Raw genomic sequence first — 22,798 nt, 5'->3', positions numbered from 1 at the left:
CAGGAAAGATCCGGGGGTTCCTTTGGGTTTCGAGGGTTCTCGGGCCGCGCCCTCTGTCCACTCTCGGACCCCGGCCCTGTAGCAAGGCCTGTCGGGAGTTGTAGTCCCAAGGCGGCGGCGCGGAGGATGCGGACCGCCGCCTGTCCCCGCCTCTCTCGAACCTGCTAGAGCGAGGTGGAGGGCACTGGGGAGGAGCCGTCGCATCGGTGATTGGCCGAGGCCGCCTCCAGCCCATCCGCGTCCCCTCCCCCTCGCAGCTTGGGACTCCAGCGCCTGGCGCGCTAAGGCGGCGATCCTGCGAGCGCGCGTGCAGCCGCCGCCGCCCCGAGCACCCGCAGCTCCCGCGCCGCGGCGAGACCGAGAAGAGACCAACGCACGGACTGACTCTGCAGCATCCTGGAAGAGTGGGTGATGGCGGGGCGGGCGGTGGGCTTCTTCTACCCCGGCTGGGACATCCGTCTTACGCCCTCTGTTTCTTTGAGAGGCGCACAAAAGGGCGGGGGCTGGGGTGCGCCTAGGGGCCCGGCCGCAGGGGATGGAGCGAGAAGATAGTTTGGGGTTTTGGGGCTGCTATCAGGGCTAAACTAGGGCCCGAATTGGGTCCTATTTGTACGCCCACAGAGCGCTGTGCGGTGCTTTGCTCACAGTAGGCGTTTATGTGTGTTCATGGAATTGCAAAGAACTGGGGTGAGGAGGCGGCTTGGTTGAAGGTGTTTCACTCCTAGCACACAGTAGGCGCTTAACCTCGCTCGTCGAGGGGCAGTGAAAGGCTGGAAGGCTGGGCGGGGGCTTCTCTGGCTGCGGGCCCGTCCTGTCCGAGTCCCTAGCTCGGCGCGGTCCCCAACCCCCAGCCCCCACCCATAGACCCTCCGTCCATCCATCTAGTCTCTGGGTTGGGATTGCCCAGCCTGGACCGGACCCCGCGGCCCATTTCATCGTCCCGCTAATGGAGCAGACGCCTGAGGATGACTCGCCTGCCGTCTCCGAGGCACCTGCCTGAACCACAAAGAACGCCTGCCGCTGCCTGGCCCAGAAAGGGCGCCGAGCTTGTTCCCTTCTCTTGAGCCCAACGCGGGAGCCCTGCCCACAGCATCGATCTTGGCGAGCGAGAGACCTCGACGCCCCGGGCCTGGGGAGGGGGTAGGAGTTGGAGCTGGAGGGAAGCTGGGATGCAGAGAGGCGGAGGCCAGGCCACCCTTTGATCAAAGATGGGGAGATGGGGAATCTGGGTGGGGACAGGTGTCTGGGTCTGGGAGGAGGGGGAAGTGGAGACCAGAGCTTGAGGATGAAAGAGAAGGGGGCGGAGGCAGGAAAGGAGCGTGGTGCAGGTGGCGCGACTTAAGGCTGGGGCTGATGAAGAATGTGGCGGCGAGGATAGATGCTGGAGGGTGGAGACCGCCTGGGTTTGGGGAGGAGGAGACTCGCGCGGTGCGGAGGAGGGAGGTCTCCGGGGAAGGGAGGGGTAGGCAGCTTGGAGGTGGGTCTCAGGCCTAAGGACCCTCAGCTCTAGTTGTGAGGCCTGGAGGTCCAGGTGGCTGGCTGGGCGTGGCTTTTGGACCGGGCGACACACCCAGGATCTGGGACCGGGCTGGTCTATCCCTGCGAGCTTTGTCTTCCGGCTTGATTCAAGCCCGTGGGGACTCTTAGGGTTTCGTGATAATCTGCAGCCCCGCAGGCACACCCTTTTCTTCGCGGAGCTGAAAGGCTTGATCCAGTGGCAGATGCTGCCTGGGAGGCGGAATGGGGGCCGTCTCCCGCCGGGGAGACCGGGAGAACAATAGCCGGCACTGACCTCCGCCCGACGGCGAACTAGGGCCCCCCAGAACTCGTGTGGTTTTCTGGTGCAGAAAATGCTCCCGGAGAAATCTCAGGGCACGTGCACGTGTTGGGGTTTGTGATGGGACACCAAGCCCCGCCGTTAATGCCGGGGTGGGAGTCGCGCGTTTCCCCCGACTGAGGCGGGTAGACAGCCGCCGCCCCCAGTTTTGGTACCTTCTGTCTGCGGCCGCGCCGCCTGCCCCACGCTGCTGATCATCAGCCGAGACGTGACGGGTCCCGGCGGCGACCCGGAGCTCGCCTCGGTGCAGACTGGGCCCCCCTTAGCAGCCGGCTTTGTCTGCAGAGGCGGCCACATTGAAGGGCTGCTGTGTGTTCCTAAAGGGAGCAGTCAGGGCTGGTGCGGATTGTAGTAAAATCGGGGGAAGCGGGCGCGGAGATGACTCGCCGAGGGTTGGGCTCCTGGTCTTAGAGCGGGCAGCAAGGGGACCTGAGCTTCCCTGTGGCAGTGACCACACCCGAGCCAATCTCCAACCTTCGCAGGTTTCGCCTGTATTGTCTGCTGACCTAAGACGGGGGCAGCTCTGTGATAGGAGGTGGCTGCTTGCCCATGGGAAAGCAGATGAATAGAAATGGAAACAGAAAACGGGGATTCAACAGAGCTTTCCATGCACTCCTAGTCTTGCTGGCTGTCTAGGCACCTTTCATGTCACGTTGGAACGTCTTAACGGTGTGAAATGACAGAATTCTGTTTTACAGATTTGTTTTATCATTGTTTAGCTAATATTAAAGGGACTGTTTAACATAAGTTTTGTAATTTTAAACTGTCATTTATTAAAATAAAAGGAGCAAGGCAGAAGCATTTGTATTCCGAGTGGAGGAAGCTTGGTTAAATGACAGCATCATAGGACAATCAATGCGACTTATGTTTGCCATTAAATTAGTTGATGAGCCTTTTGGCTCTCTTAAGCTAGCCTTGAAACCTCAGGATTTTCTTTCTTAACCAGATTGAGGCATAAGGTGAGGGGCTGTGATGTGACTATTGGCTCTCGCCCAGGATGTGTAGTAGTTGCCAGCATGAAGCCCTCTTGTGTGGGTTGTCCTGAGTGGCCACAGGATGGTGCTCTGAAGAGGTGCCTCAGAATTTACAGAACTGGTCTAGAAGGACTAGCTGGAATGTTGCTCATTGGGTGTTTTTTTAAACTAAATTAATAGCTCTACCTATCTCCAGAATAGGTGAAAACCAGGAATCCCAATATTAGCAAACCAGAAATCTGACACTGAAGGTTTTTTTTCCCTGTAGAAGAGTCCAATGGGAAATAGGCTTTCATGTCATCACCCAAGGGGGAAAGTTTCAGGAGCAGATGTTTTCTTGGTTTATTATTTTGGAAAAAATTTCATGGATTTGTTTCAGGCTGTAATCCTATAAGGCACTATGTGAACATCCAGCCCAGTCTTTTCTTCATGGTAAGGAGTCCATAGGTGAGGAATCCCAGCATGACCAGCCCATTTCTACAGGGAAGATGGAGAGAAAACAGCATTCCCTCCCACCTCCTGTGACAATATCAGAAGGGAGAGATAGGTGGCCCAGAAAGGACTTTATGTCCCTAGAATTCTGGGGTGCCATTCTTAACCCCCATCTTCCTGAACCTGGAGACCTTCACTAGGTATACAAAAGATGTTCATAGAACTTGAAGACCTAGCCTCTCCAGGATGCAGATGTCAGCCAGGGTATTTTCAGTATTCTCAATGTACTACCTGTTTCCATTTCTGGAAACAGTTACTCGCAAGATAAGTCTACACAATTGGCCAAAATTTGCTTAGGGGACTTGGTGATGACTTCATCTGTGGTACCCGCACCTCTCTCTGTCCTCCTGCTATGGACATCTGAGAATTTCCTCTCCTTAATAATAGCTCCTCTGACTCAGGATTCAGCGTGACCATGCATTAACCCCGAGGGACTGCAGGCCAAAGGCCATCACAACTGTGGACAAGTCTCTGGGGTATATTAGGGTTCAGTTCACTTTGAGAGCCAGAGAAGTCAGTCTTATTAGAAAAGAGTATCCAAGACCCAGTCCATCTTTCTGATGAAAAAATTAACTAAATTCTCGTAGAATCTGATCCTGTGCATACGTTTTTGTTTTCTGAGTTAAAAGAAAATATTTCAGAAAAGTCTTCTCAGACTTAGTTCACAGGATCCTGTAGGAGAATAGTAATACAGAAAATCTTTGTCGATGTGAAAAACCTGTAGGGAGAAGTTGATATAATATGAAATCAAATGAGAATAAGAAGTAAGAAGGTATTTGATTTGATTGTATGGCTAGTGAATAAATGAGAAATAATATCAAGATTGCTTTGCCTTAAATTTTTTTATGTGAAGACGAAAGGTTCAAATACAATGGTATGAATCTTGAATGAACTTTGGTATTTATATGTAAAAGCGGACACATCATATACTTTAACAAAAGAAATTCATGAAGGAATATTATTTATGACTTGTTCTAGTTCAATTTTTAAAACTGATTTAATTTAAAATAAGTCAACTTAACTATAGCATCCCCTGAGCCCCTCACACCCTCCCATCAGTCACAGCCCAGTTTGGTGCTTCCTCCTGCCTGCACCCCCTCCTCACAGCCAGGCTCAGAGGCAGTGCGCACTGGAGGGAGAGCCTGGGTCTGGGCCAGAAAGCCTGGGATCAAATCCCATCTTTCTATCTGTCTATCCTTAGGTGAGTTCCTTTATTCGTAGGCACTCAGTTTCTTTGTCTGTACAATGGGAATTATATGTATAGCACTGAGAGCAGTGTCTGCTACTTAGTCAGTGCTCAATAAATGTTATCACCACCAGCACCATCATCATACTTTCCCCCCCAGAATGTGTGCCCACAAAAACATTTGGATTCCCCATTTAATCTTTTATCCCAGGGGCCAGGCAGGCTGCTGTGGGTATAACAGTGGGAACAGAAAATGATCAGGACCCCTTTCTGAAGCCCCCACCCTTGCAAATAGTAGAAATAGTTCTGTGCTGAGTCTGAGACTCTGTAAGCACAGCTGTTTTCAGCAGCTGGGTACTTGCAGAGTTAAGAATGTTCCAGAAGTGCTCTGACCCCAGCTTTGCCGAATCATCCCCAGGTGTGAAGTTGGCCTGGTGTGTCACCCTGCTCCTGCACCCTCTACAGGAACAATTAGGTGCCTGTGGCTTGTGCCGTAAGCTGCTCTGTTCTTGGTGAGAGAAAGAGCGATCATGATTGATTGATGGCAAATTGTTGTAAATAAAAATATCTCAAGTTTTCCAGCTGAGAAGTAAACTCAGCACCACAGAATTACTTATTTAACAAACACTTTTAAAGCACTTACTCGGTGCTAGGGGTTCCTGTGAGTTAAGTACTAGCATTACCCCATTTTATAGATGAAGCAACAGAGGTACCGAAATCACCCAGCTAGAGAAGTGGCAGAGCCAAGCTTCAAACCCAAGGAGTCGGCTGCTCAGAGCCTGTTATAAGCAGGGGTTCTCCAGAGAAACAAAACCAATAAGGATTGGCTTATGTAATTGTGGGGGCTGGCAGGTCCCATATGTGTAGGGCAGGTGTAAGACAGAGCGTCAGGCTGCAGACACTCAGGCAGGAGCTGATGTTTTGGTCTTAAGACAGAATTTCTTCTTCCTCAGGGAAAGCTTAGTTTTTCTCTTAAGGACTTTCAACTGATTGTCTGAGGCCCACCCGTATTATCAAGGAAAATCTCCCTTACTTAAAGTCAACTTTAAGCACATATGCAAATTGCCTTCACAGCAACATATAGATGAGTGTGTGATTGAATAACTAAGTGGTATTGTAGCCTAGCCAAATTGACACAAAAAAACTAATCATCATGGGCTCCACATTTTTAAACACTACCCCAAACTAAGAAGCTTACATGTTGGGTGGAAGGCTTACAATAAGCTAAAGAACTTAGCGGTGTGCTATCCTATTACAAAATGGTGCTCCTTACTTTGTTTAAAATAGAATTTGGACCACTTTTTTAATCCATGTCACTTCTAGCACAAAATATTGCTCCAAGTAAGCATTCAATAATAATATTGAAAGACTGAGCAACTGAATGCTTTAGATGATATTTCATAAGATTTTCCAGCCAGTGAGACCTCTGGCTCCCTGTTTAAATTTAAAATCATTTGGCCCAAGTGAGGTTGAAGTGTAATGAATGACTAGATTCTCTTGAAAAAAAGGGAGGCAATGTGCATTCTGAATTGAGCGTTGTGTCACTTTCCACCTCCCGACATCTGTCCATTTTCATTGGCTTAGCAAAGTTTTTTGGGTCTGTCACTGCCTCCACTCCTTGTGAATGTGTCTCCCACACTTTATCAGTGCCCAGTACTTAGTCACACCATCTTTGTGTCACTTCAGTGTCCATTTACAGGCAGCCCCTTTGTTGATTTCAAATCCGCCATGGGCTTGCTCTGATTTCTCAGGCCCTGGGTCTTTCTTTATTCATCCCTGCTTTTGTCTGGTCCTGTCCTTCCTTTTGTATTTCTGCAGAGCATGAGCCACTATTGATGGAGAAGTTGCCTCCTTTCTTATTTTGACCCCTTCAACCAGTTCTATCACTGTGGATCGATATGTTCATTCTGTTATAAAATTCAAACGTAGTCCCCAGTTTTCTCATTTAATGTCTTTTTGCTCCTGTTTCCAACACGTGAGAAACGCAGCTTTAATGCAGTTACTTGGATCATTTCAAGTTTGCCATATTGCCAGGTACGTGGGGTGGATGGGGGTATGTTTTAAAAATAGTTTTACTGAGGGCAGGCAGATGGCTCAGTGGTTAGAGCGCAGTGCTCCTAACACCAAATTCGCCAGTTCAATTCCCACATAGGCCAGTGAGCTGCGCCCTCCACAACTAGATTGAAAACAGCGACTTGACTTGGAGCTGATGGGTCCTGGAAAATATTCCCCAAAAAAATTTAAAAAAAAAGAAATAGTTTTACTGTTTAAACTTTTTAGAGAAGTATAACATATACAGCAAAGTACACAAATCATAAATATATAGCTTAATGAATTTCCACAAACTAAACATCTATGTGATCAGCACCAGATTGAGAAGCAGATCACCAGTACCAGTAACCAGTACCCAAGCCCCTGTAAGCCCCCCCCCCAGTCATTACTCTTCCTATCTAAACACTGTCCTGACTTCTTACCGTCATAGAGCAGCCTTAGTTTTGAACTTTTTACAAATGGCATCATAACGTGGGTGGCGTCTTTTGCTCAACATTATGTTTGTTGCATTTCATTGGCTCGTTTGCATTGCTATATAGCATTTCATGGTGTAAATGTACCACAATTTATTTATCGGTTCTGTTGTTAATGGGTAGTTTCCAGTTTGGGCTAATCATGAATAGTGCTACTCTGAACATTCTAGTATGTGTCTTTTGGTGAACATATGTGTGTTTCTGTTGGGTATGTACTTAGGAATGAAATTGCTGGGTCAAGGGTACGCATGTGTTGGTTTTAGTAGACAGTGCTAAATACGGAGGGTGCCAAAAAAATGTATATACATTTTAAGAAAGGAAAAAACTGTATTAAAATCGTAATACTCAATATATACCAATAACAAAAGATGAATACAAGTCACGTTTGAATTCTGCAATGACAAGAGCTGCTCAAAGTGGTTCCCATCAGTGTAATTTTAAAAGTGTTTTCCTTTATCTTAAAATGCGTATACATTTTTTTGGTACCCTCTGTAGTAGGATTAATGGTGAAATAAAAAAATAAAAAAAACCCATACTCTGACATACTCTGAAGTAGACAATGCTGTGGTTAAACTATTTTTAGAAACCCTAAAGGCTGGTAAAATGTGTGACTTGATCAAAAATTGGTTTCAAACTCTTATTCTTTAGCAAAAAATAGAACTTTAAGCTGTGTCTGATTCCGTGGTAGCTGAAATGAACATTTTTAAATGGCTGTACTTCAGCCTTAGTCTCGCTACAGTGATTTCCCTGTTCCTCTTCCTTAAGGAAAAGATGAGAATCAGATTATAATTGCAACATGCGTCCAAAGATCATTCCACAGATGTCCTGTCAGCCTTGAACAAGGTTAACAAGGGATTTTTATTCTGTTGACTATTTTCTATGGATTGTATTCGGTCAAACAGCAATTTTGAACTGTATGATTTCTGTGACTTTAAACAATTCGTTAAAAAGTATCAGCTTGGAATCACAAAGTTCAGAATTCTTCACTGGGAATTTGAATTATAGCATATATCCCTTTTTTGTGGGTTTCTAAAAAGACTTAAAATGGACATGATTTTTACAACTGGATTATAATGGAAAAAAGCTCTGCAGCTACTGAAAAACAATATAGATGAGGCACAAGGATATGAGCAATAGTCTTCAGACAGGGGATGTAAGGCAAACCAATCATGCCTCCGTGGCTGGGCTTCGTTGTTGACCCAGGAGAAATGGCAACGATGTAGATCAAGGGCCTCGACTTAGGCATAATTATATATAGGATGATGCTAAAGAAACCTGTGCCACCAACGGAGCATGACAAGGCAGTCATGAATTCTTACCTTGGCTGGTTTTCCCTTATGAGACCAAATTGTTCCTGAGAAAGATTGTTTTCCTGTCACGTTCTGCCACATTTGGTATTGGTGCTCATACAAGCCAGTGAGCGAGATCAGATTTATCATTGCTTTAAAACTCAGATTTGGGGTGGCCGGTTAACTCAGTTGGTTAGAGTGAGGTGCTCTTAACAAGGTTGCCAGTTCGATCCCCACATGGGCCAGTGTGAGCTGCGCCCTCCACAACTAGATTGAAATAACGACTTGACTTGGAGCTGATGGGTCCTGGAAAAACACACTTAAATAAAAGTCTTAAAAAAACAAACAAACCCAGATTTACTGCTTGAACTCTGCATCCCTTCGGCGCCTAGATATTTCGTATCTTTTATAATATGAGATTTCATTTTGTACTTTAAAATGTGTAAATATAATATGCTAATATTTAATCAATTATAGAACCACCTATGGACTGTTTTGCTAATATAGCTGGTGTCATTTTTGCTTTTTCCATCAAACTCTTGTCCCTATGCTCATAATTTTTACAGATCTACCTCCAGAAATGGCTCCAGGCTTTTGGCGCCCCACCTTCATTTATACTGGTTCAGTTCTGCTGCTGGCTAGGAGCTGTGGGGACAGTCTTGACACTGCCTCCCCGACCTGTACCCCAGATGCTGTCCTGGGAACGTATTTCTTGACTTGGGGACCAGCCTGGAGTTTCCATTCTTTCCTATTACTGCTTCTTACAGCTTCCCCTGTGGGCTGAGCCTGAAACACCCTGATGCAAGTCTGAAGTGTCTTTGAAGCCTTATTAACAGCTTTATGAAGATACAGTTTACTTACCATGTAAAGTGTACAATTCAATAGTTCTCGGAGTATTCACAGAGTTGTACAACCATCACCATGCTCTGATTTTAGAACATTTTCATCACCCCCAAAAGAAATCCTTTACCCATTAATAGTCACTCCCCGTCCTCCACCACTACCCCACCCTCACCTCACCTCCCACACCTACCCCCCAGCTCCCAGCAACAAGTCATCTGCTTTCTATCTCTAGATTTGCCTATTCTGGACATTTCATACAAATGGAATCATATGTCGCCCTTTGTGACTATTGAAGCCTCGTTCTTTAATCTTAAAAAATGTTAATGCAATGTCTGCACTCTCATTCACCATGTACCCTTTTTTGTTTGTTTTGATTTAAAGTTATAACGAATTTTGGGAATTATGTATAGTTAAAATGTTAACCCCACCAAAGTGTTCCAGGGAGAGATGCCCTGTTTGCCCCAAGGCTCACTTCATGCCACGCTCCTTGGGCTCCTGTCTGAAAGGACAGACCTAGGTAATTCTGACAGCATCTAGATGTCTTTCTCTCCAGAGCAGGGAGAAATCCAATAGAAGGATTATTTGAGTCGTTGAGTAAAAGGGAAGATGATTAACATTTTCTGAGCATCTGCCTCTAGCCAGGCACCACGCTAAATACTGCGGGAAAAAAAGGTGGAGAGAGGTACCGGCCATGAAGACTGTGGAACAGTCAGTGAAGTGGCAGAGTATAACCAAGGTGGGGGGAAGGGCCCACAGGCGGAGGGAATCGTCCTGGCCTCGAGGTACATCAAAGGTCTTCCCTGACAAAATGTTCTGGACAGGATTGGGGGAAGAGGACATTCCCGCAGAGGGATGGGTGTGAAACTGCAGGGTAGTGCCAAGGATGTGTTTGGCTGGTGTCCGAGGAGGGAGGCTCAGGCAGCAGGGGAAGGAGACAGGCTGAAGGTGAGTAGGGGCCACTGAGCACATGCCCCCCCACCAAGCTTCCATCTCTTCCTGCACTTCCCCTTTGGGGGGGTCTCTGTGCTCAGGGGAGTAACAAGGAGGGAGCCTGAGGACAGAAAATAAAGAGACCTTGTCTTTATCTGCATGAATCAACACTGACTCACTAGTTGTAGGCCTCCCTGCGCCCGCCCTTAGCAATTTCTTTTCTTAATGAAAATCAATGACAATACAGATAAGTTTCAAAATATGTTTAATTGAGTGTGTGTTTAAGAAAATCCTGTGCATAGATGCAATGTGCCTTTTCTCCTAAGCGTGTACTAAACTAACGACTCTTGTTCCTCTTCTTTGAGAACCTGTGCTTACATCCTTCATGTTCCAAATAGTCAATAAGTAGCACAGAAAATGCAGTCTTTCTTCCTAATTGTAGAATCCTTTGTTCTCCGCTAAGATGTATAGATAGGTTTTGGTTTTTGTTTTTAAGGTTATGGTGAGCTTGGATGTCAGAGCAGATTTTATTGTATAAAAAAATTATCGTAATGGGCATGGCCCAGGAGAAAGACCCTAAAGGTGAAGAGACAATCAAAAGCCTGCAAAACACAGCTCAGAGCTTCTCCTTTTGTGTTTTTCAACTCCTAAGCAGCAGGCAACAAATTGAACGTTCACAGGGCCCTGTGCCAAGTATGAACACAGTTGTTAATACACAGATCTCTGCAATGCACGGTCCTCCCCTCTCTGGCAATTGCAGACTGAACGGCTAGCAGAGGTAAAGACTAGACTCTTGAGGGCAGGGGTCCGACTCATTTTGAAGCCCACTATCCAGGACACTGAGAGGGGCACCTGGTGGCTGAAGGGCACATGGGTTGGCCAGATAGAAGGTAAATGTCCTATGACCAGTATAGCCCATATGTAATAGTGCAGGGCAGAGACGGAAAAGAATGTCTAGGAGCTAAACGTGGGTGCAGGTCTCGCCTTCCGTACTTACTCCTAATCTCTGTCATACCAAGCAAGTCACCTAACCTTTCTGAAACCCCGTTGTCTTCATTCACTGCAGTGTCGCCATGAGGATTAGAATAAAGCACATCTGGTACTGTGCGTGGCATGTGACGGGCTCAGTAAATTTGACTGGACTTAAAGGATGGAGAGGTAGTTTTTGCCTCGGTGAATATTTTGTTGCTTCTCTTGCCCCTGGTTTTATGTTCATTGTGAAAAATTTGAACAATATTAAATGTATAAAAAAAAGTAAAAGTCACCTGAAATCGCACAACCCTAAAATAGCCACCATTTGCATTTTGGTGACTTCTGATGCATCTTGTTGTGTAACACACACACACACACACACCCATTCTGTCTTAATTATTGACAGTTTTTCTTTCTCTTTTAAAAATTTGACTTTCCCCTCCCTTTTCCATTTTCTCTCTTCCCACTCTTCTCCAACTAAATACCGCCTCCTCACCCTCAGGTAATCTGTGTGAGCAAACGGGCGTTTTAACCATATTTCACTCCATGCACGTTATTGTGTATAGATATATGGACATGGGTACTTTTGGCCCTTGTTCATTTCACCAGAATGGGATCCTATTATGGCTGTCTACGTGTAGATGTCATGGATGCATGTGTTGGATTTCCATTTTGGTAAAATATGTCATCTCTACAACTCACCTTTCTTATTACATCTCAGAAGAAGCTTTAAGCCAATTGGTGTAGATCTACCTTTTTAAAATTTGCGTGATATTCTATGGCATGGATAATGAGCTATATAATAAGAAATACATATTTGATCTTTATCCCCTGGCACACAGCCCCTAAAACTCTAGCAATTTCCTGAGTGATTAGAGTAAGAGGAGCCCCTTTTTGACTCTGAATGGGAGCTCATTGCCAAGGGAACCAACTGGGTGATTAGAGGTTGGAACTTTCAGCCCTACTCCCCACCCCTGACCCCATCTCTAAGGAGGGGAAAGTGGGTGAAGATGGAGTTATTCACCAATGGCCAGTAATTCAATCAATGATGCCTGTGTAGTGGAACCTCCATAAAAACCACAAGGAATGTGGAGAGCTTCTAGATTGATGAACACACTGAGGTACTGGGAGGGGGTGCACCCAGCTCCACGTCCCTTCCCCATACCATGCCCTGTGCGTCTCTTCCATTTGGCTGTTCCTTAGTTGTACCCAGTAACAGTAAGTAAAGTGTTTCTCTGAGGTTTGTGGGCCATTCTAGCAAATTATCAAACTCAAGAAGGAGGTTCCTGAGAACGCCTGATTTATGGTCAGTTGGTGGGAAGTACAGGTGACCACCTGGGATATGTGACTGGCATTTGCAAAGAGAGCAGTCTTCGGGGACTGAGCCTTTAGCTGGGGGGGTGGGGGAGAGTCTGTGCTAACTCCCGAAGTTAGTGTCGGTGCTGTGATTAGAGAAACATTTTTCCTTTAGATACCACCACAGGATTTTCAACCATTCCCCATAGATGGGCATTCAGTTTGTTTCCAGTGTTTTGGTTTTTGCCCTACCAGCAGTGCTGCAGCAGACCTCTCTGTATAGCGGACCTCTCCCCTCATCTTTCTATGGATGGAGTCCTAGGAATGGAGTTGCTGACTCAGAGATCTCCTTAAAATTTTAATAGAGGTCTTTTCAGACTGTTTTCCAAAAGCACGTAATAATGCCTTTCCATCAGTATCACTCACGACCACTCCCAACCTGCAGCCCTCCTCCCCAAAGTCCTGCCAATGTTAGGTATCACCCTGGGATTTTTGCCGGTTAGGTGGATGAGAAGTGATTCATCCTTATTGTGACTTTCATTTGTGTCTCCTTGATTGCTGGAGAGGTTGAACATCTTTTCATATGCTGTTGGTCACATAGATTTGCTCTTCTGTGGGCACTTATTGATATCCTGTGCCTATCTTTCTCGTGGGTGTATTTTTCCTATTTGTAAGAGCTCTCATAGTTGTCATATGCATTGCATATGTTTTGCCAGGCTACTTACTGTTTATCTATTGACTTATTTCTATGATATCATTTACCAAATTTTAAGATTTTTTATAAAGTCAGAAATGTGACTTTTATGGCTTCTGGGTTTCCAGACTGAGCTAAAAGGGCTCCCCTGTTCCTAGGTTGTACATGTAGTTTCCTGGGCTTTCCTCTAATATTTTTATTTTGTGTTTTACATTTAAATAAATTCCAGATAGATTACAGATTTTGGTATATGCTGTAAGGTAGGGACCAACTTAATTTTCTTCCAGACAAATAGCCAGCGATACCAGCCTCATCCATTAAGTAAATCATTTTCCCTCTGCTGAATTGAAATATTACTTTGTGTTGGATTTAATTGAAATCTGCCAAGACCTTATTCTGCTGCCCTCCTCTATTTGTCTCCTCATATGCTGATACCATAGTTTTGATTACAGTAATCTTATAGAGCATCTTTTAATATTGCTAAGTCATTTACCTACTCCACAGCATTCCTTTTCATAATTTTCTTGACTCTTCTCAGTTCCATTATTATCCATTTCAAAATAAACCTGTTAGGAATTGTAATAGGAATTGCATTACATTTATATATTAATTTGGAGGAGAATTGACATTTTACAATGTTAGCTTTTCCCATCTAAGAATGTATTTATTTCATTTTGTTTAGATCTTATTTTATGTACTTTGAGACGTTCTACAGGAATCTGTGCCTTTCGTGGGGGGGAAGAGAGAGAGAGAGAGAGGCTGTATTGAGGTATAATTTACATGCAATAAAATTCACTCATTTTAAGTGTACAATTCACTGATTACTAGTATATAATACACATTTTAAGAAAGGAAGAAAACTATTAAAGTTGTAATATTTAATATATACCAATAATAAGAGATGAATACAAATCATGTATATACATTTTTTTGGCACCCCTGGTATAAAGAGTTGTACAACCATCATGCAATTTAATTTTATAAAATTTTTATGACCCAAAAAGAAAACTCAAGCCCATTTGCAGTACTCCCATTCTTACCCCCTGACCTGGGCAGCCACTGAACAAAAAATATCAAAATAGAGAAAATACTTTATATTTAGATTTGCCTTTTCTGGACCATTCTTTATATTTCATTCTTTATTCTTAAGTGTTTTCCAGTGTTTTTCATTATTGTAAACACAACCTCTTTTTCTATTTCTAGCTGGTTGGCTGCTAGCATAGAAAAAAAAATACATTGGTTTTTATTATATTTATCGTATAATCTGCTATTTTAAGCAAATTTTCTTAGGTTTTCTAGGTATACAATCATAACACAATTTCTCACTTTTTTCCATGATTATCTTGAGGGTCTAATTTTCTTACTGCATTTTTTAGGAAATTGAAAACATTGTTTAATAATTGGGATCAGAGAAGACATCCCTGCTTTATTCCTGATTATAATGACCATGACTTGCCATCAAAATGTAATTTATTTACAATGCTTGTTGAACTGGAAGAGACAGGGAAGGTCAAAAGAAGGTTGAGAGGCAGTTATCTTTCTATTGACAGTTGTCTTGAAATAGTTATACATTTCCTTAATCATTGGCTGGAGCTGCACTGAATAGAGCCTTAGTCACTTAAAAAGAAATACAATTAAAATTTCGGTTACTCAATCATACTAGCCACTGTTTCAAGCGCTCAGTAGCCACACAAGGCGAGTGGCCTCCCCGTAAGACAGCATGAATGAGTCGGCAGACCACCACCCAGGGAGTTTTTGTCAAGCCTGTTGAGCTAAGAATGGTGTTTGCCATTTTAAAACGACTATTTAAAAGAAAAATAGTCATTGGAAAAAATATGTCTGCACCACCCGCAAAACTGCAGTCAAATATACCTGTCATGTTACTAATTTTCCTTAAAAAGGAATCCAATAAATTCTTTCTAGAATTATCTACATAGAGAGGAGACCAGCTTTCCCTGAAACATTGTGACTGAATCCTTCTGTTGAATGTTTGGTTCGATGGAGGGAAGCAATGAATTAGTTGGGGTTCAAAAGGCTTTTCCTGGTGGGTGAATCAGCCTCGCTTTTATCCAACAAGAAGAGTTTTTCCTTCCCAAACCATTTCCTTTTCTACTTGAACTACCATGCCAGGAAGCTTTGCACTAAACGTAATTCCTACTAAACTGTATCTCTTTTATTTCTCTGCTTTCCCTTCAACAATCCTTTCAAATACTTTTAAGTAATTTTTTTCATAATAGCCCCAAATACAAATCCTTTTTATTGTTTTTAAGTCAACTTTGTTAAGGTGCAATTTACATACTATAGACACGACCATTTCAGTGTACACTTCAGAGTTTTGACATACTTACCTGCCTGAGTAACCACCACCACAATCTAGATATGCAATATTTCTATTACCCCACATGCCTCTTCCTATTCAGCCCCATCCTCTCCCTCCCGACCCCTAACCAGTAATCTGCTATCACTATAGATCAATATTTCTCTACCCGGGGCGAGCTTGCCCTTCAGGGAATATATGGCAATGTCTGGAGACATTTTTGGTTGGCACAACTGGGCAGGTGCTACTGGCATCTCATGGATAGAGGCCAAGAATACTGCTAGACATCCTTAAATGCACAGGATTGTCCCATACAAGAATTAACCAGCCAAACATTTCAGTCGTGCCAAGACTGAGAAACTGCTATAGCTGTAGATCCGTCATGCAAATGATGGCCCACGGCCTAAATCCAGCTTCATTGCCTAATTTTGTACAGCCCATAGCTGTACAAATAAACGATTTCAATATGTAGTCTTTTGTAACTGGCTTCTAGCACGAATCAGTACTTTTTATTAATGAATAATATTCCATTGTATGGATATGCCACATTTTGTTTATCCATTCACCAGTTGATGGCCACTTGGGTTGTTCCCACTTTTTGGCTATTATAAATAATGCTGCTACCAGCATTCATGTGTAAGTTTTTATTTGGGCATACATTTTCATTTCTCTTGGGTATATACTTAGGGGTGGAATTTCTGGGTCATATGGTGATTCTATAACTTTTTGAGGAATTGTCACAGTGTTTTCTAAAGCAGTTGCATCATTTTACTTTTCTACTAGCAGTGTGTGAGGATTCTAATTTCTCTCCACATCCTTGCCAGCACTTGTTATTATAACCATCCTAGTGGGAGTGAAGTGGTATCGCATTATAGTTTTGATTTGCATTTCTGATTGCTAATGATGTTGAGCATCTTTTCATATGCTTATTGGCCATTCGTATATCTTTGGAGAAATCTCTATTCAGATCTTTTGCCCATTTTTAAATTGGGTTAAATGTCTTTTTATTACTGAGTTGTAGAAGTTCTTTATATATAAGTTTCTTACCAGGTATACAATTTGCAAAATGTTCTCCCATTCTCTGGGAGTTATTTGCTTTTTATTACTGAGTATTATTCCCTTGTTTGGAATTAGTACTGTATTAACAATTTGTTTTTCCATTCACCTGTTGGTAGACATTTGGGTTGTTCCCAGTTTGGGGCTATTGTGAAAAAATTACCAGTATAAATAAGTCTTTGTGTGCACATATTTTTATTTCGCTGGCAAATATCTACAGAGTAGGACTACTGAGTAGTTTGAGAAGTGTATGTTTAACGTTACGAAATTACCAAAATATTTTCCAAAGTGGTCGCACCATTTTACATTCCCACTAGCAATGCATAAGAATTCCAGTTGTTCCACATCCATGCTAACCTTGATATTATTAGTCTTTTTAAGTTTAGCCATTTTAATGAGCGTATTTCATATTTCTAATGGGTAACGATTTTTCATTATGGTTTTAATTTGCACTTCTTTAATAATCAGTGATGGTGAATATCTTTTTGTGTGCTTATTTGAATCTTCTTTGTGAAGTGTCTTTTCAAATCTTTTGCTCATTTTTTATTGCGTTGTTTGTCTTATTGAGTTATAAGAGTTCACTTTGTATTCTAGATATAAGTCCTTTGTCTTGTGAATATGTTTTGCAAATGGTTTGTCTTGCTCTATGGCTTGCCCTTTCATTTTCTTAATAGTATCTTTGGAAGAGCAAAAGTTTTAAATTTTGATAAAGTTCTATTTATCAATTTTATCTATTAGGGTTCATGGTTTTTTTGTCCCAACCCAAGGTCCTAAAGATGCTCTCTTATGTTTTATTCTAGAAGTTTATAGTTTAAAATTTATAATTTAGGTCTATTATTTGTTTTGAGTTCATTTCCCCCCCCCAGATGGATGTTCAGTTGCTTAGCATCATTTGTTGAAAAGATTACCCTTTCCTCCATTGAATTACTTTAGCACCATTGTTAAAATCAGTTGACATTTTATATAAAACCATATTTTATATAAAATATGTAGGTCTATTTCTGGACTCTGTCATACCACCCATGTATTTGTCTATTCTTAAACCTATACCACACTGTCTTGATTACTGTAGCTTTATAGTAAATCTTAAATCAGGTAGTATAAGTCTTCCGGTTTCGTTCTTTTTCAAAATGGTTTGCCTATTCTAGGTCCCATACATTTTTATATAAATTTAGAATCAGCTTACCAATATCTACAAAAAAGCCTTATTAAGGTGTTGAGTGAGATTGTGTTGAATCTCCGGATCAAATTGGGGAAAACTGACATCTTAACAACGTTGTCTTCCAATCCATGAACACAGTATATTTATTTATTGATTTCTCTAATTTCTCTCAACAATGTTATATAGTTTTTATTGTACCAGTTTTACACATTTTGTTAAATTAATCATGTTTTTGAATCCATTATTAGATAAATACGTTTTAATCTTGTAAGTTGCCTCATTCTGCCAGTTCTCAGAAAAGAAATGTGTCACAATGAACTGCCACAAAATCGGGCAGGCTGAGAAGGGCGAGGACTAGAATGGATGAGATGAGGGGACAACTAGTTCACTGGGCAAAACACCCGTGACAGCAGAGACCACAGCTGGCAGGGAGCCCAGGCAGGCATTTGGCAGCAAACAGGCAGGTAGAGCAGTGACAGGAGTGCAGGTACAAGTGGTAAGAGGAGGCAGTTGGTGCCCACAGGTGGAGGGGCCTCAGACACAGACAGGCAGCGCTTGACAACTCCACGGAGAAAGCAACAGGCAACAATAAGGAAAGGTGTGCCCGCCGCCTTCTGGGAATGAGGCAGATAGTAGGCCCTTTACCAAATAGGTCTTAGGTACAGAGAACCAGGTACCTGATGTGAATCTGGGGTCTGAGCCGAAGCAGCAGAAGAGTTGGAGCACAGCCAGGGCTTGTCCAACACCAGGTGTTCTGACCTGGAGTCTCAGCGTGGAGGACTCTGGTCTTTAGACTTGCCTTCAGGGATTGGTCCTTGGCCTGGGCTGAGAGTGAGGAGGCAGCTGCCAGGGACTGGGAACCCAGGGAATCTAGCCAGCCCTTCTGGGAAGTACAAGGGAATAAATTGTATTTATAAAAGTAATTAGGTGTCTGTCATCACTTCCCACTCTACCTCTCTTCTAGCAGGAGCAGGTGAAGAGGAAATGCTGGCATTCAGGATGAATTCGAAGGGCAGACCATCAGACTTCCCATCACTCCCATTTACTTGTTTTCAAGAGAGGTGGGCTTACTCATCTCTTTTGTCGGCAGTTACTCAGCAGGTGCTCTGCAGCCCAGCCACGGCTCCAAGGAAAAGCTCATTACCTTTTTTTGTTTAAGTGAATGAAGGTATCTCCACTTTTTCAGACTGAACTGCCAGTAAAAGCTTTTGAATCCCAAACAATCAATTGCTCCATCTCTCCAACCAGTCATTCAAGGGAAGCAGCAGCCAGATGGGCTGGGTTAAAAGGGGTATTATGCTCGTATCTTGCAACCATTCGAGAAGATGTTACCTTGTCTGGGTCCCCAGTGAGCAAAATGGAGGAAGGGATCCATCGCTGTTGCCTATGTCGTTTGCTCTTCTCACTAAAGATGATGCCCCTGGTGCTGGCTTGCTCCCAGGGTGGAAGACACTGGAAAAGGAGCCAGGTGGAGACAGAACAGAATGAGTTTAGTTTTAGATGTGATGAGTTTGAAGGGCCAGTGAGACATCAAAGTAGAGCGATCCAGTAGGCCATTAGATGTACAGATTAGCGGTGGAGATGTTAGCCTGCTGGCCAATGGCCTGCCCTGGCACAGGCTTCCTGAGTCTGCGCCACTGCACCTGCCCCTTGATCAGGGCTATTGTTCATTCCACAGCCGGTGTATTACAAAAATATTTTTACAATTAAATAATACAGAGAGATTGAGTCTTGCGGTGATTCCCTTTCTGAGACAACTGCAGTTAATAGTTTAGTGAATAGCTTCCCAGTGTTTTATGCAAGAATCTCATTTATATTTAGGTGAGTTTCACATATGTATGAGTATATATAAATACACAAGTAGATACGCATACCATGGGTCCTGTTCTGTAACCTACTTCTTTTACTTCTGAAGGTTTCATGGATAACCTCCCATGTCAGAACTTAGAGAGCTACATGATCCTCTTTAATGGCTCTATGGCCTTCTGTTGACTATATCATTATTTATATAAACAGTCCTCATATTGAGAAACCTTAAACTTGTTCTCAAAATATTTGCTATTATAAACAATAATGCAACAAGAGACCCTCATAATACATTTTTGTGCAATGGTCCAATTATTTCCTTAGGAGAAACTCTTAGATGTGAATGCACATTTTAGGTTTTCATATAGCTTTCCAGATTTCCCTCTGGTAATGTACCAATTTGAACTCCTGCTAACAGTGTATGAGAGTGCATGCTTTTCTCACTTGCTCTGGGCATTGTTCCCTTTTGTCTGTACCATTATGATAGGTGAAAAATGTAATCTCATTGTTTTCTTTTGCATTTCTTTGATCATTAATAAAGATGAACCTCTTTTCATTTGCTTCTTGGCTATTTATGCCTCCCTACCCCAACTCTGCGGGTTGCCTCTTCGTATCCTTGAGCTTCTTCTTCTACTGAAGTATTGTCTTTCTCTTAAGATTTGTAAGTGCTATTGCATATTACAGATATTAATCCTTGGTTATATGTTGCAAACGTGTCATAACCTATTTTTACTTGGCTTTATTAAAAGTAGTTTGTGGGATATTTTGCTATATCAGTTTTTCATTGTTATATAGGCATATCTAAATCAATCTTTTATGATTTCTGGCTTTGGATTATGCTAAGAAATGCTTAACCCATCCAAAATTTATAAACGTATCTTTCTGTGTTTTCTCATCCTCTCTTCTCATCCTTTTATTTTTTTTACCTAAATTGCAAATCTAATGAGGTTACTTCTTTGCTTGCAATACCAGCACACCTTCCTACTGTACTCAGACCCAGGTCCACACTCTTGGAATGTCCCATCAGGCCTTGGGTGATTTGGCTTCTGTGTAGTCTCCAGCCTCGCATATCAAATACACCAGCCATCCTGAATGCTCTGAGCTAGATGACACTGCTGCTTCTGTCTGGAATGCCCTTGTTTGGCTTCTCCCCCACCCCTGGTGAACTCCAAAGCAACCATCAAGACTCACCTCAACAGTACTTCCTCTGAGAAGCAGTCTTCCACCTCAGTCAGTGTTAAGTGCTTCCCACCTCTCCTGGCACGGCCACAACCCTTCTCTTCATGCATATTGAAATTTTGGTTATTGCATTTTTTTCCGCTTCAAACTTGTGAGCTCCTGGGAGGTTGGTGCAGCTTCTGGCACTTAGTATAGTAGGTGCTAAACCCACCTCTGTGATCTGATTTGCACTTTACCAAGCTCAATATGCTAACTGTGGAGGCTGGAAGACCAGTTAGAAGTAGCCAGGCAATAGTGACATCATAGTCCAGGTAGATGATACGGGCCTGAACAGAGGCCGTGCTTTGGAGAAAAGAGGACAGATGAGAAACAACAGGTTTAGTAGGTAGAATGGATAGTGCTTGAGTATTTTGTTGAAATGTCTCCTACATGTTCAACACATGAGGAAATCAAAATGTTAGCCCGTTAGCATGGTCCAGACCTTCTGATTCGGGGATTATTTGGTGTTTAGAATTACTTCTGTTTCTTTCCCTAAAGCTGTCTGACCATGGGTCGTCATCATCTCCATCTGTCAAGTGGAGATGTTAACTCCAAGGGCAATTGTGCAGTGGTTTCAATTAAATGCCATGTATTTAAGAGCCTTCCCGGCCCCTGCCTGACACGTAGCAGCACTCAGTGAGTGTTCTCTGGTCACCTCCTTACCTTGGGTGATTGGGTCAGTTGCCATCTTCTGGCCCATCTAAAGGATTCCTGGAGTGAAGCTGAAATCAGTTTTATTATTGGCTTTCCACAGACCGCAGGCGTGCCCTGACAGCTGGTCTCCATCTGTCCACACCAGCTCTTCGCTCGGCCCTGTTGGCCCATGCTGCCATCTTACTGTTGTCCCCAGTCTGTTTTCCTTTTCCTCCAGAGAAGTTCCAGGATTCCATCTCTTCCCAGCTCTGCTCCTGCCTTTTCTCTTCCAGGGTCACCGCCTAACTAACCTAATACATCCTCGTGCCTGGTTACTTACTGCAGTCGCTGTTCTCCCGGCCTCCGGTCAACCTGTGCCAAGTAAAGAAGTGGGAAGACCAGCCCCCAAATCATGTTTCACACGCTGACCATACTCAGGATCCCACTCTTCATGCTCCACGGTGCCCCGCGTGTCTCACTCAGAACCCTGAGCCGCTGCTGCTTGACTTCACACCCTGGCTCTCCAAGCTGCTTCTTCATCTTATTCTAACCTCTCAGCCCCGAAGCCATTAGTCTGCTTGCCATTCCCAGCCCATCCTCGCTTTCCACTACCTCTTGTTTTTTTTTTCATCCCAAAGAATGCCTCCTTTTCCCTCTGCCCCAGGCTTTGCACCAAGCGCCCTCACCACCAGCACAAAACTCTTTAGAGAAGGCTTCCTTCCCATCACTAATAACCTGTTACTGTTACTTCTTTGTACATGCAAAGTGCTGTCACACCACTGTCTCGTGAGTAATCTTCCTTGCTTCCTTTAACCAGCATTGAAGGAGTCCCCTCTGAGCGCCAAGCCCTTAGAAGGATGAAATAAGGCCTAGGCGTTGCTCTCAAGGAATTCCAGTCTCATAGGTGTGAATTCCAACCCACAGTTTCCTCCGCCTTAACAGGGGGATAATGATGTCTAATTACCTCAGCAGGTTGTTCTAAGATTTATATGAAATCTTAAACATAAAGAGCTTCATGGTGAGGAGACGCTCATGATGCCCACTTTGCAGCTGAGAAGATGGGCTGGGAGCCGTTAAGGTTGTGCCCACAGTCGCACAACTAGAGGGGCAAAGCCAAGTTCAGTGCTTGTGGTGCTGTCCTACCCCATTGCCTGCTCCATTTCCTCCTCATACCCCACTTACATCTTTGCATCCCTGCCCATTCACTGCCCTCTAGAACAGGCCTCTGAAATGCAGATGCCATCAGGCTAGTGGCATCACTGCCCCCGTCAAGGGCAGTTGGTCATTTTCACCCATAGTCCTTTCTTTACGCCTGCTGACAGTACCCTCTTGGTCTGTCACTCCTGGTGGGCATGGCGCTTCCCACAGGTGAGCCTGGCTGTGTCACCTGTGTTTGTCTCTGGCAAGGAGATGATCAAGCCCACAGTGGCTCACCCACCTTATTGACCATCTCCCCCAAATTGGGTTCCTTTAGTGACGTGTTTCCACAGGCACTGATGAGATTTGGTTCTCAGGCTCCAGGAATTCTGGACTGGGGCAAAAACACCTGTTTGCCTCAGTGATGGAGA

General features: G+C 43.7%; 1 protein-coding gene across 1 annotated transcript in view; it reads left to right on the top strand.

Annotated features, from left to right (window-relative positions):
- Nucleotides 1-253: 253 nt before the first annotated feature.
- DPYSL5 (dihydropyrimidinase like 5) overlaps nucleotides 254-22,798 on the top strand; it is a 78,650-nt gene continuing 56,105 nt past the window's right edge. Inside the window, exon 1 of the mRNA XM_019735333.3 lies at nucleotides 254-404. The gene's annotated coding sequence lies outside the window, so the exon portion shown is untranslated. The remainder of the gene's footprint in view (nucleotides 405-22,798) is intronic.

Source organism: Rhinolophus sinicus, chromosome 2, assembly GCF_057876585.1.
Source record: "Rhinolophus sinicus isolate RSI-liver-muscle chromosome 2, RSI-T2T, whole genome shotgun sequence".
In the NCBI taxonomy this organism is placed as follows: domain Eukaryota; kingdom Metazoa; phylum Chordata; class Mammalia; order Chiroptera; family Rhinolophidae; genus Rhinolophus; species Rhinolophus sinicus.
Note: the sequence above shows the minus strand (reverse complement) of the source record. Positions and strands in the feature narration are given on the sequence as shown.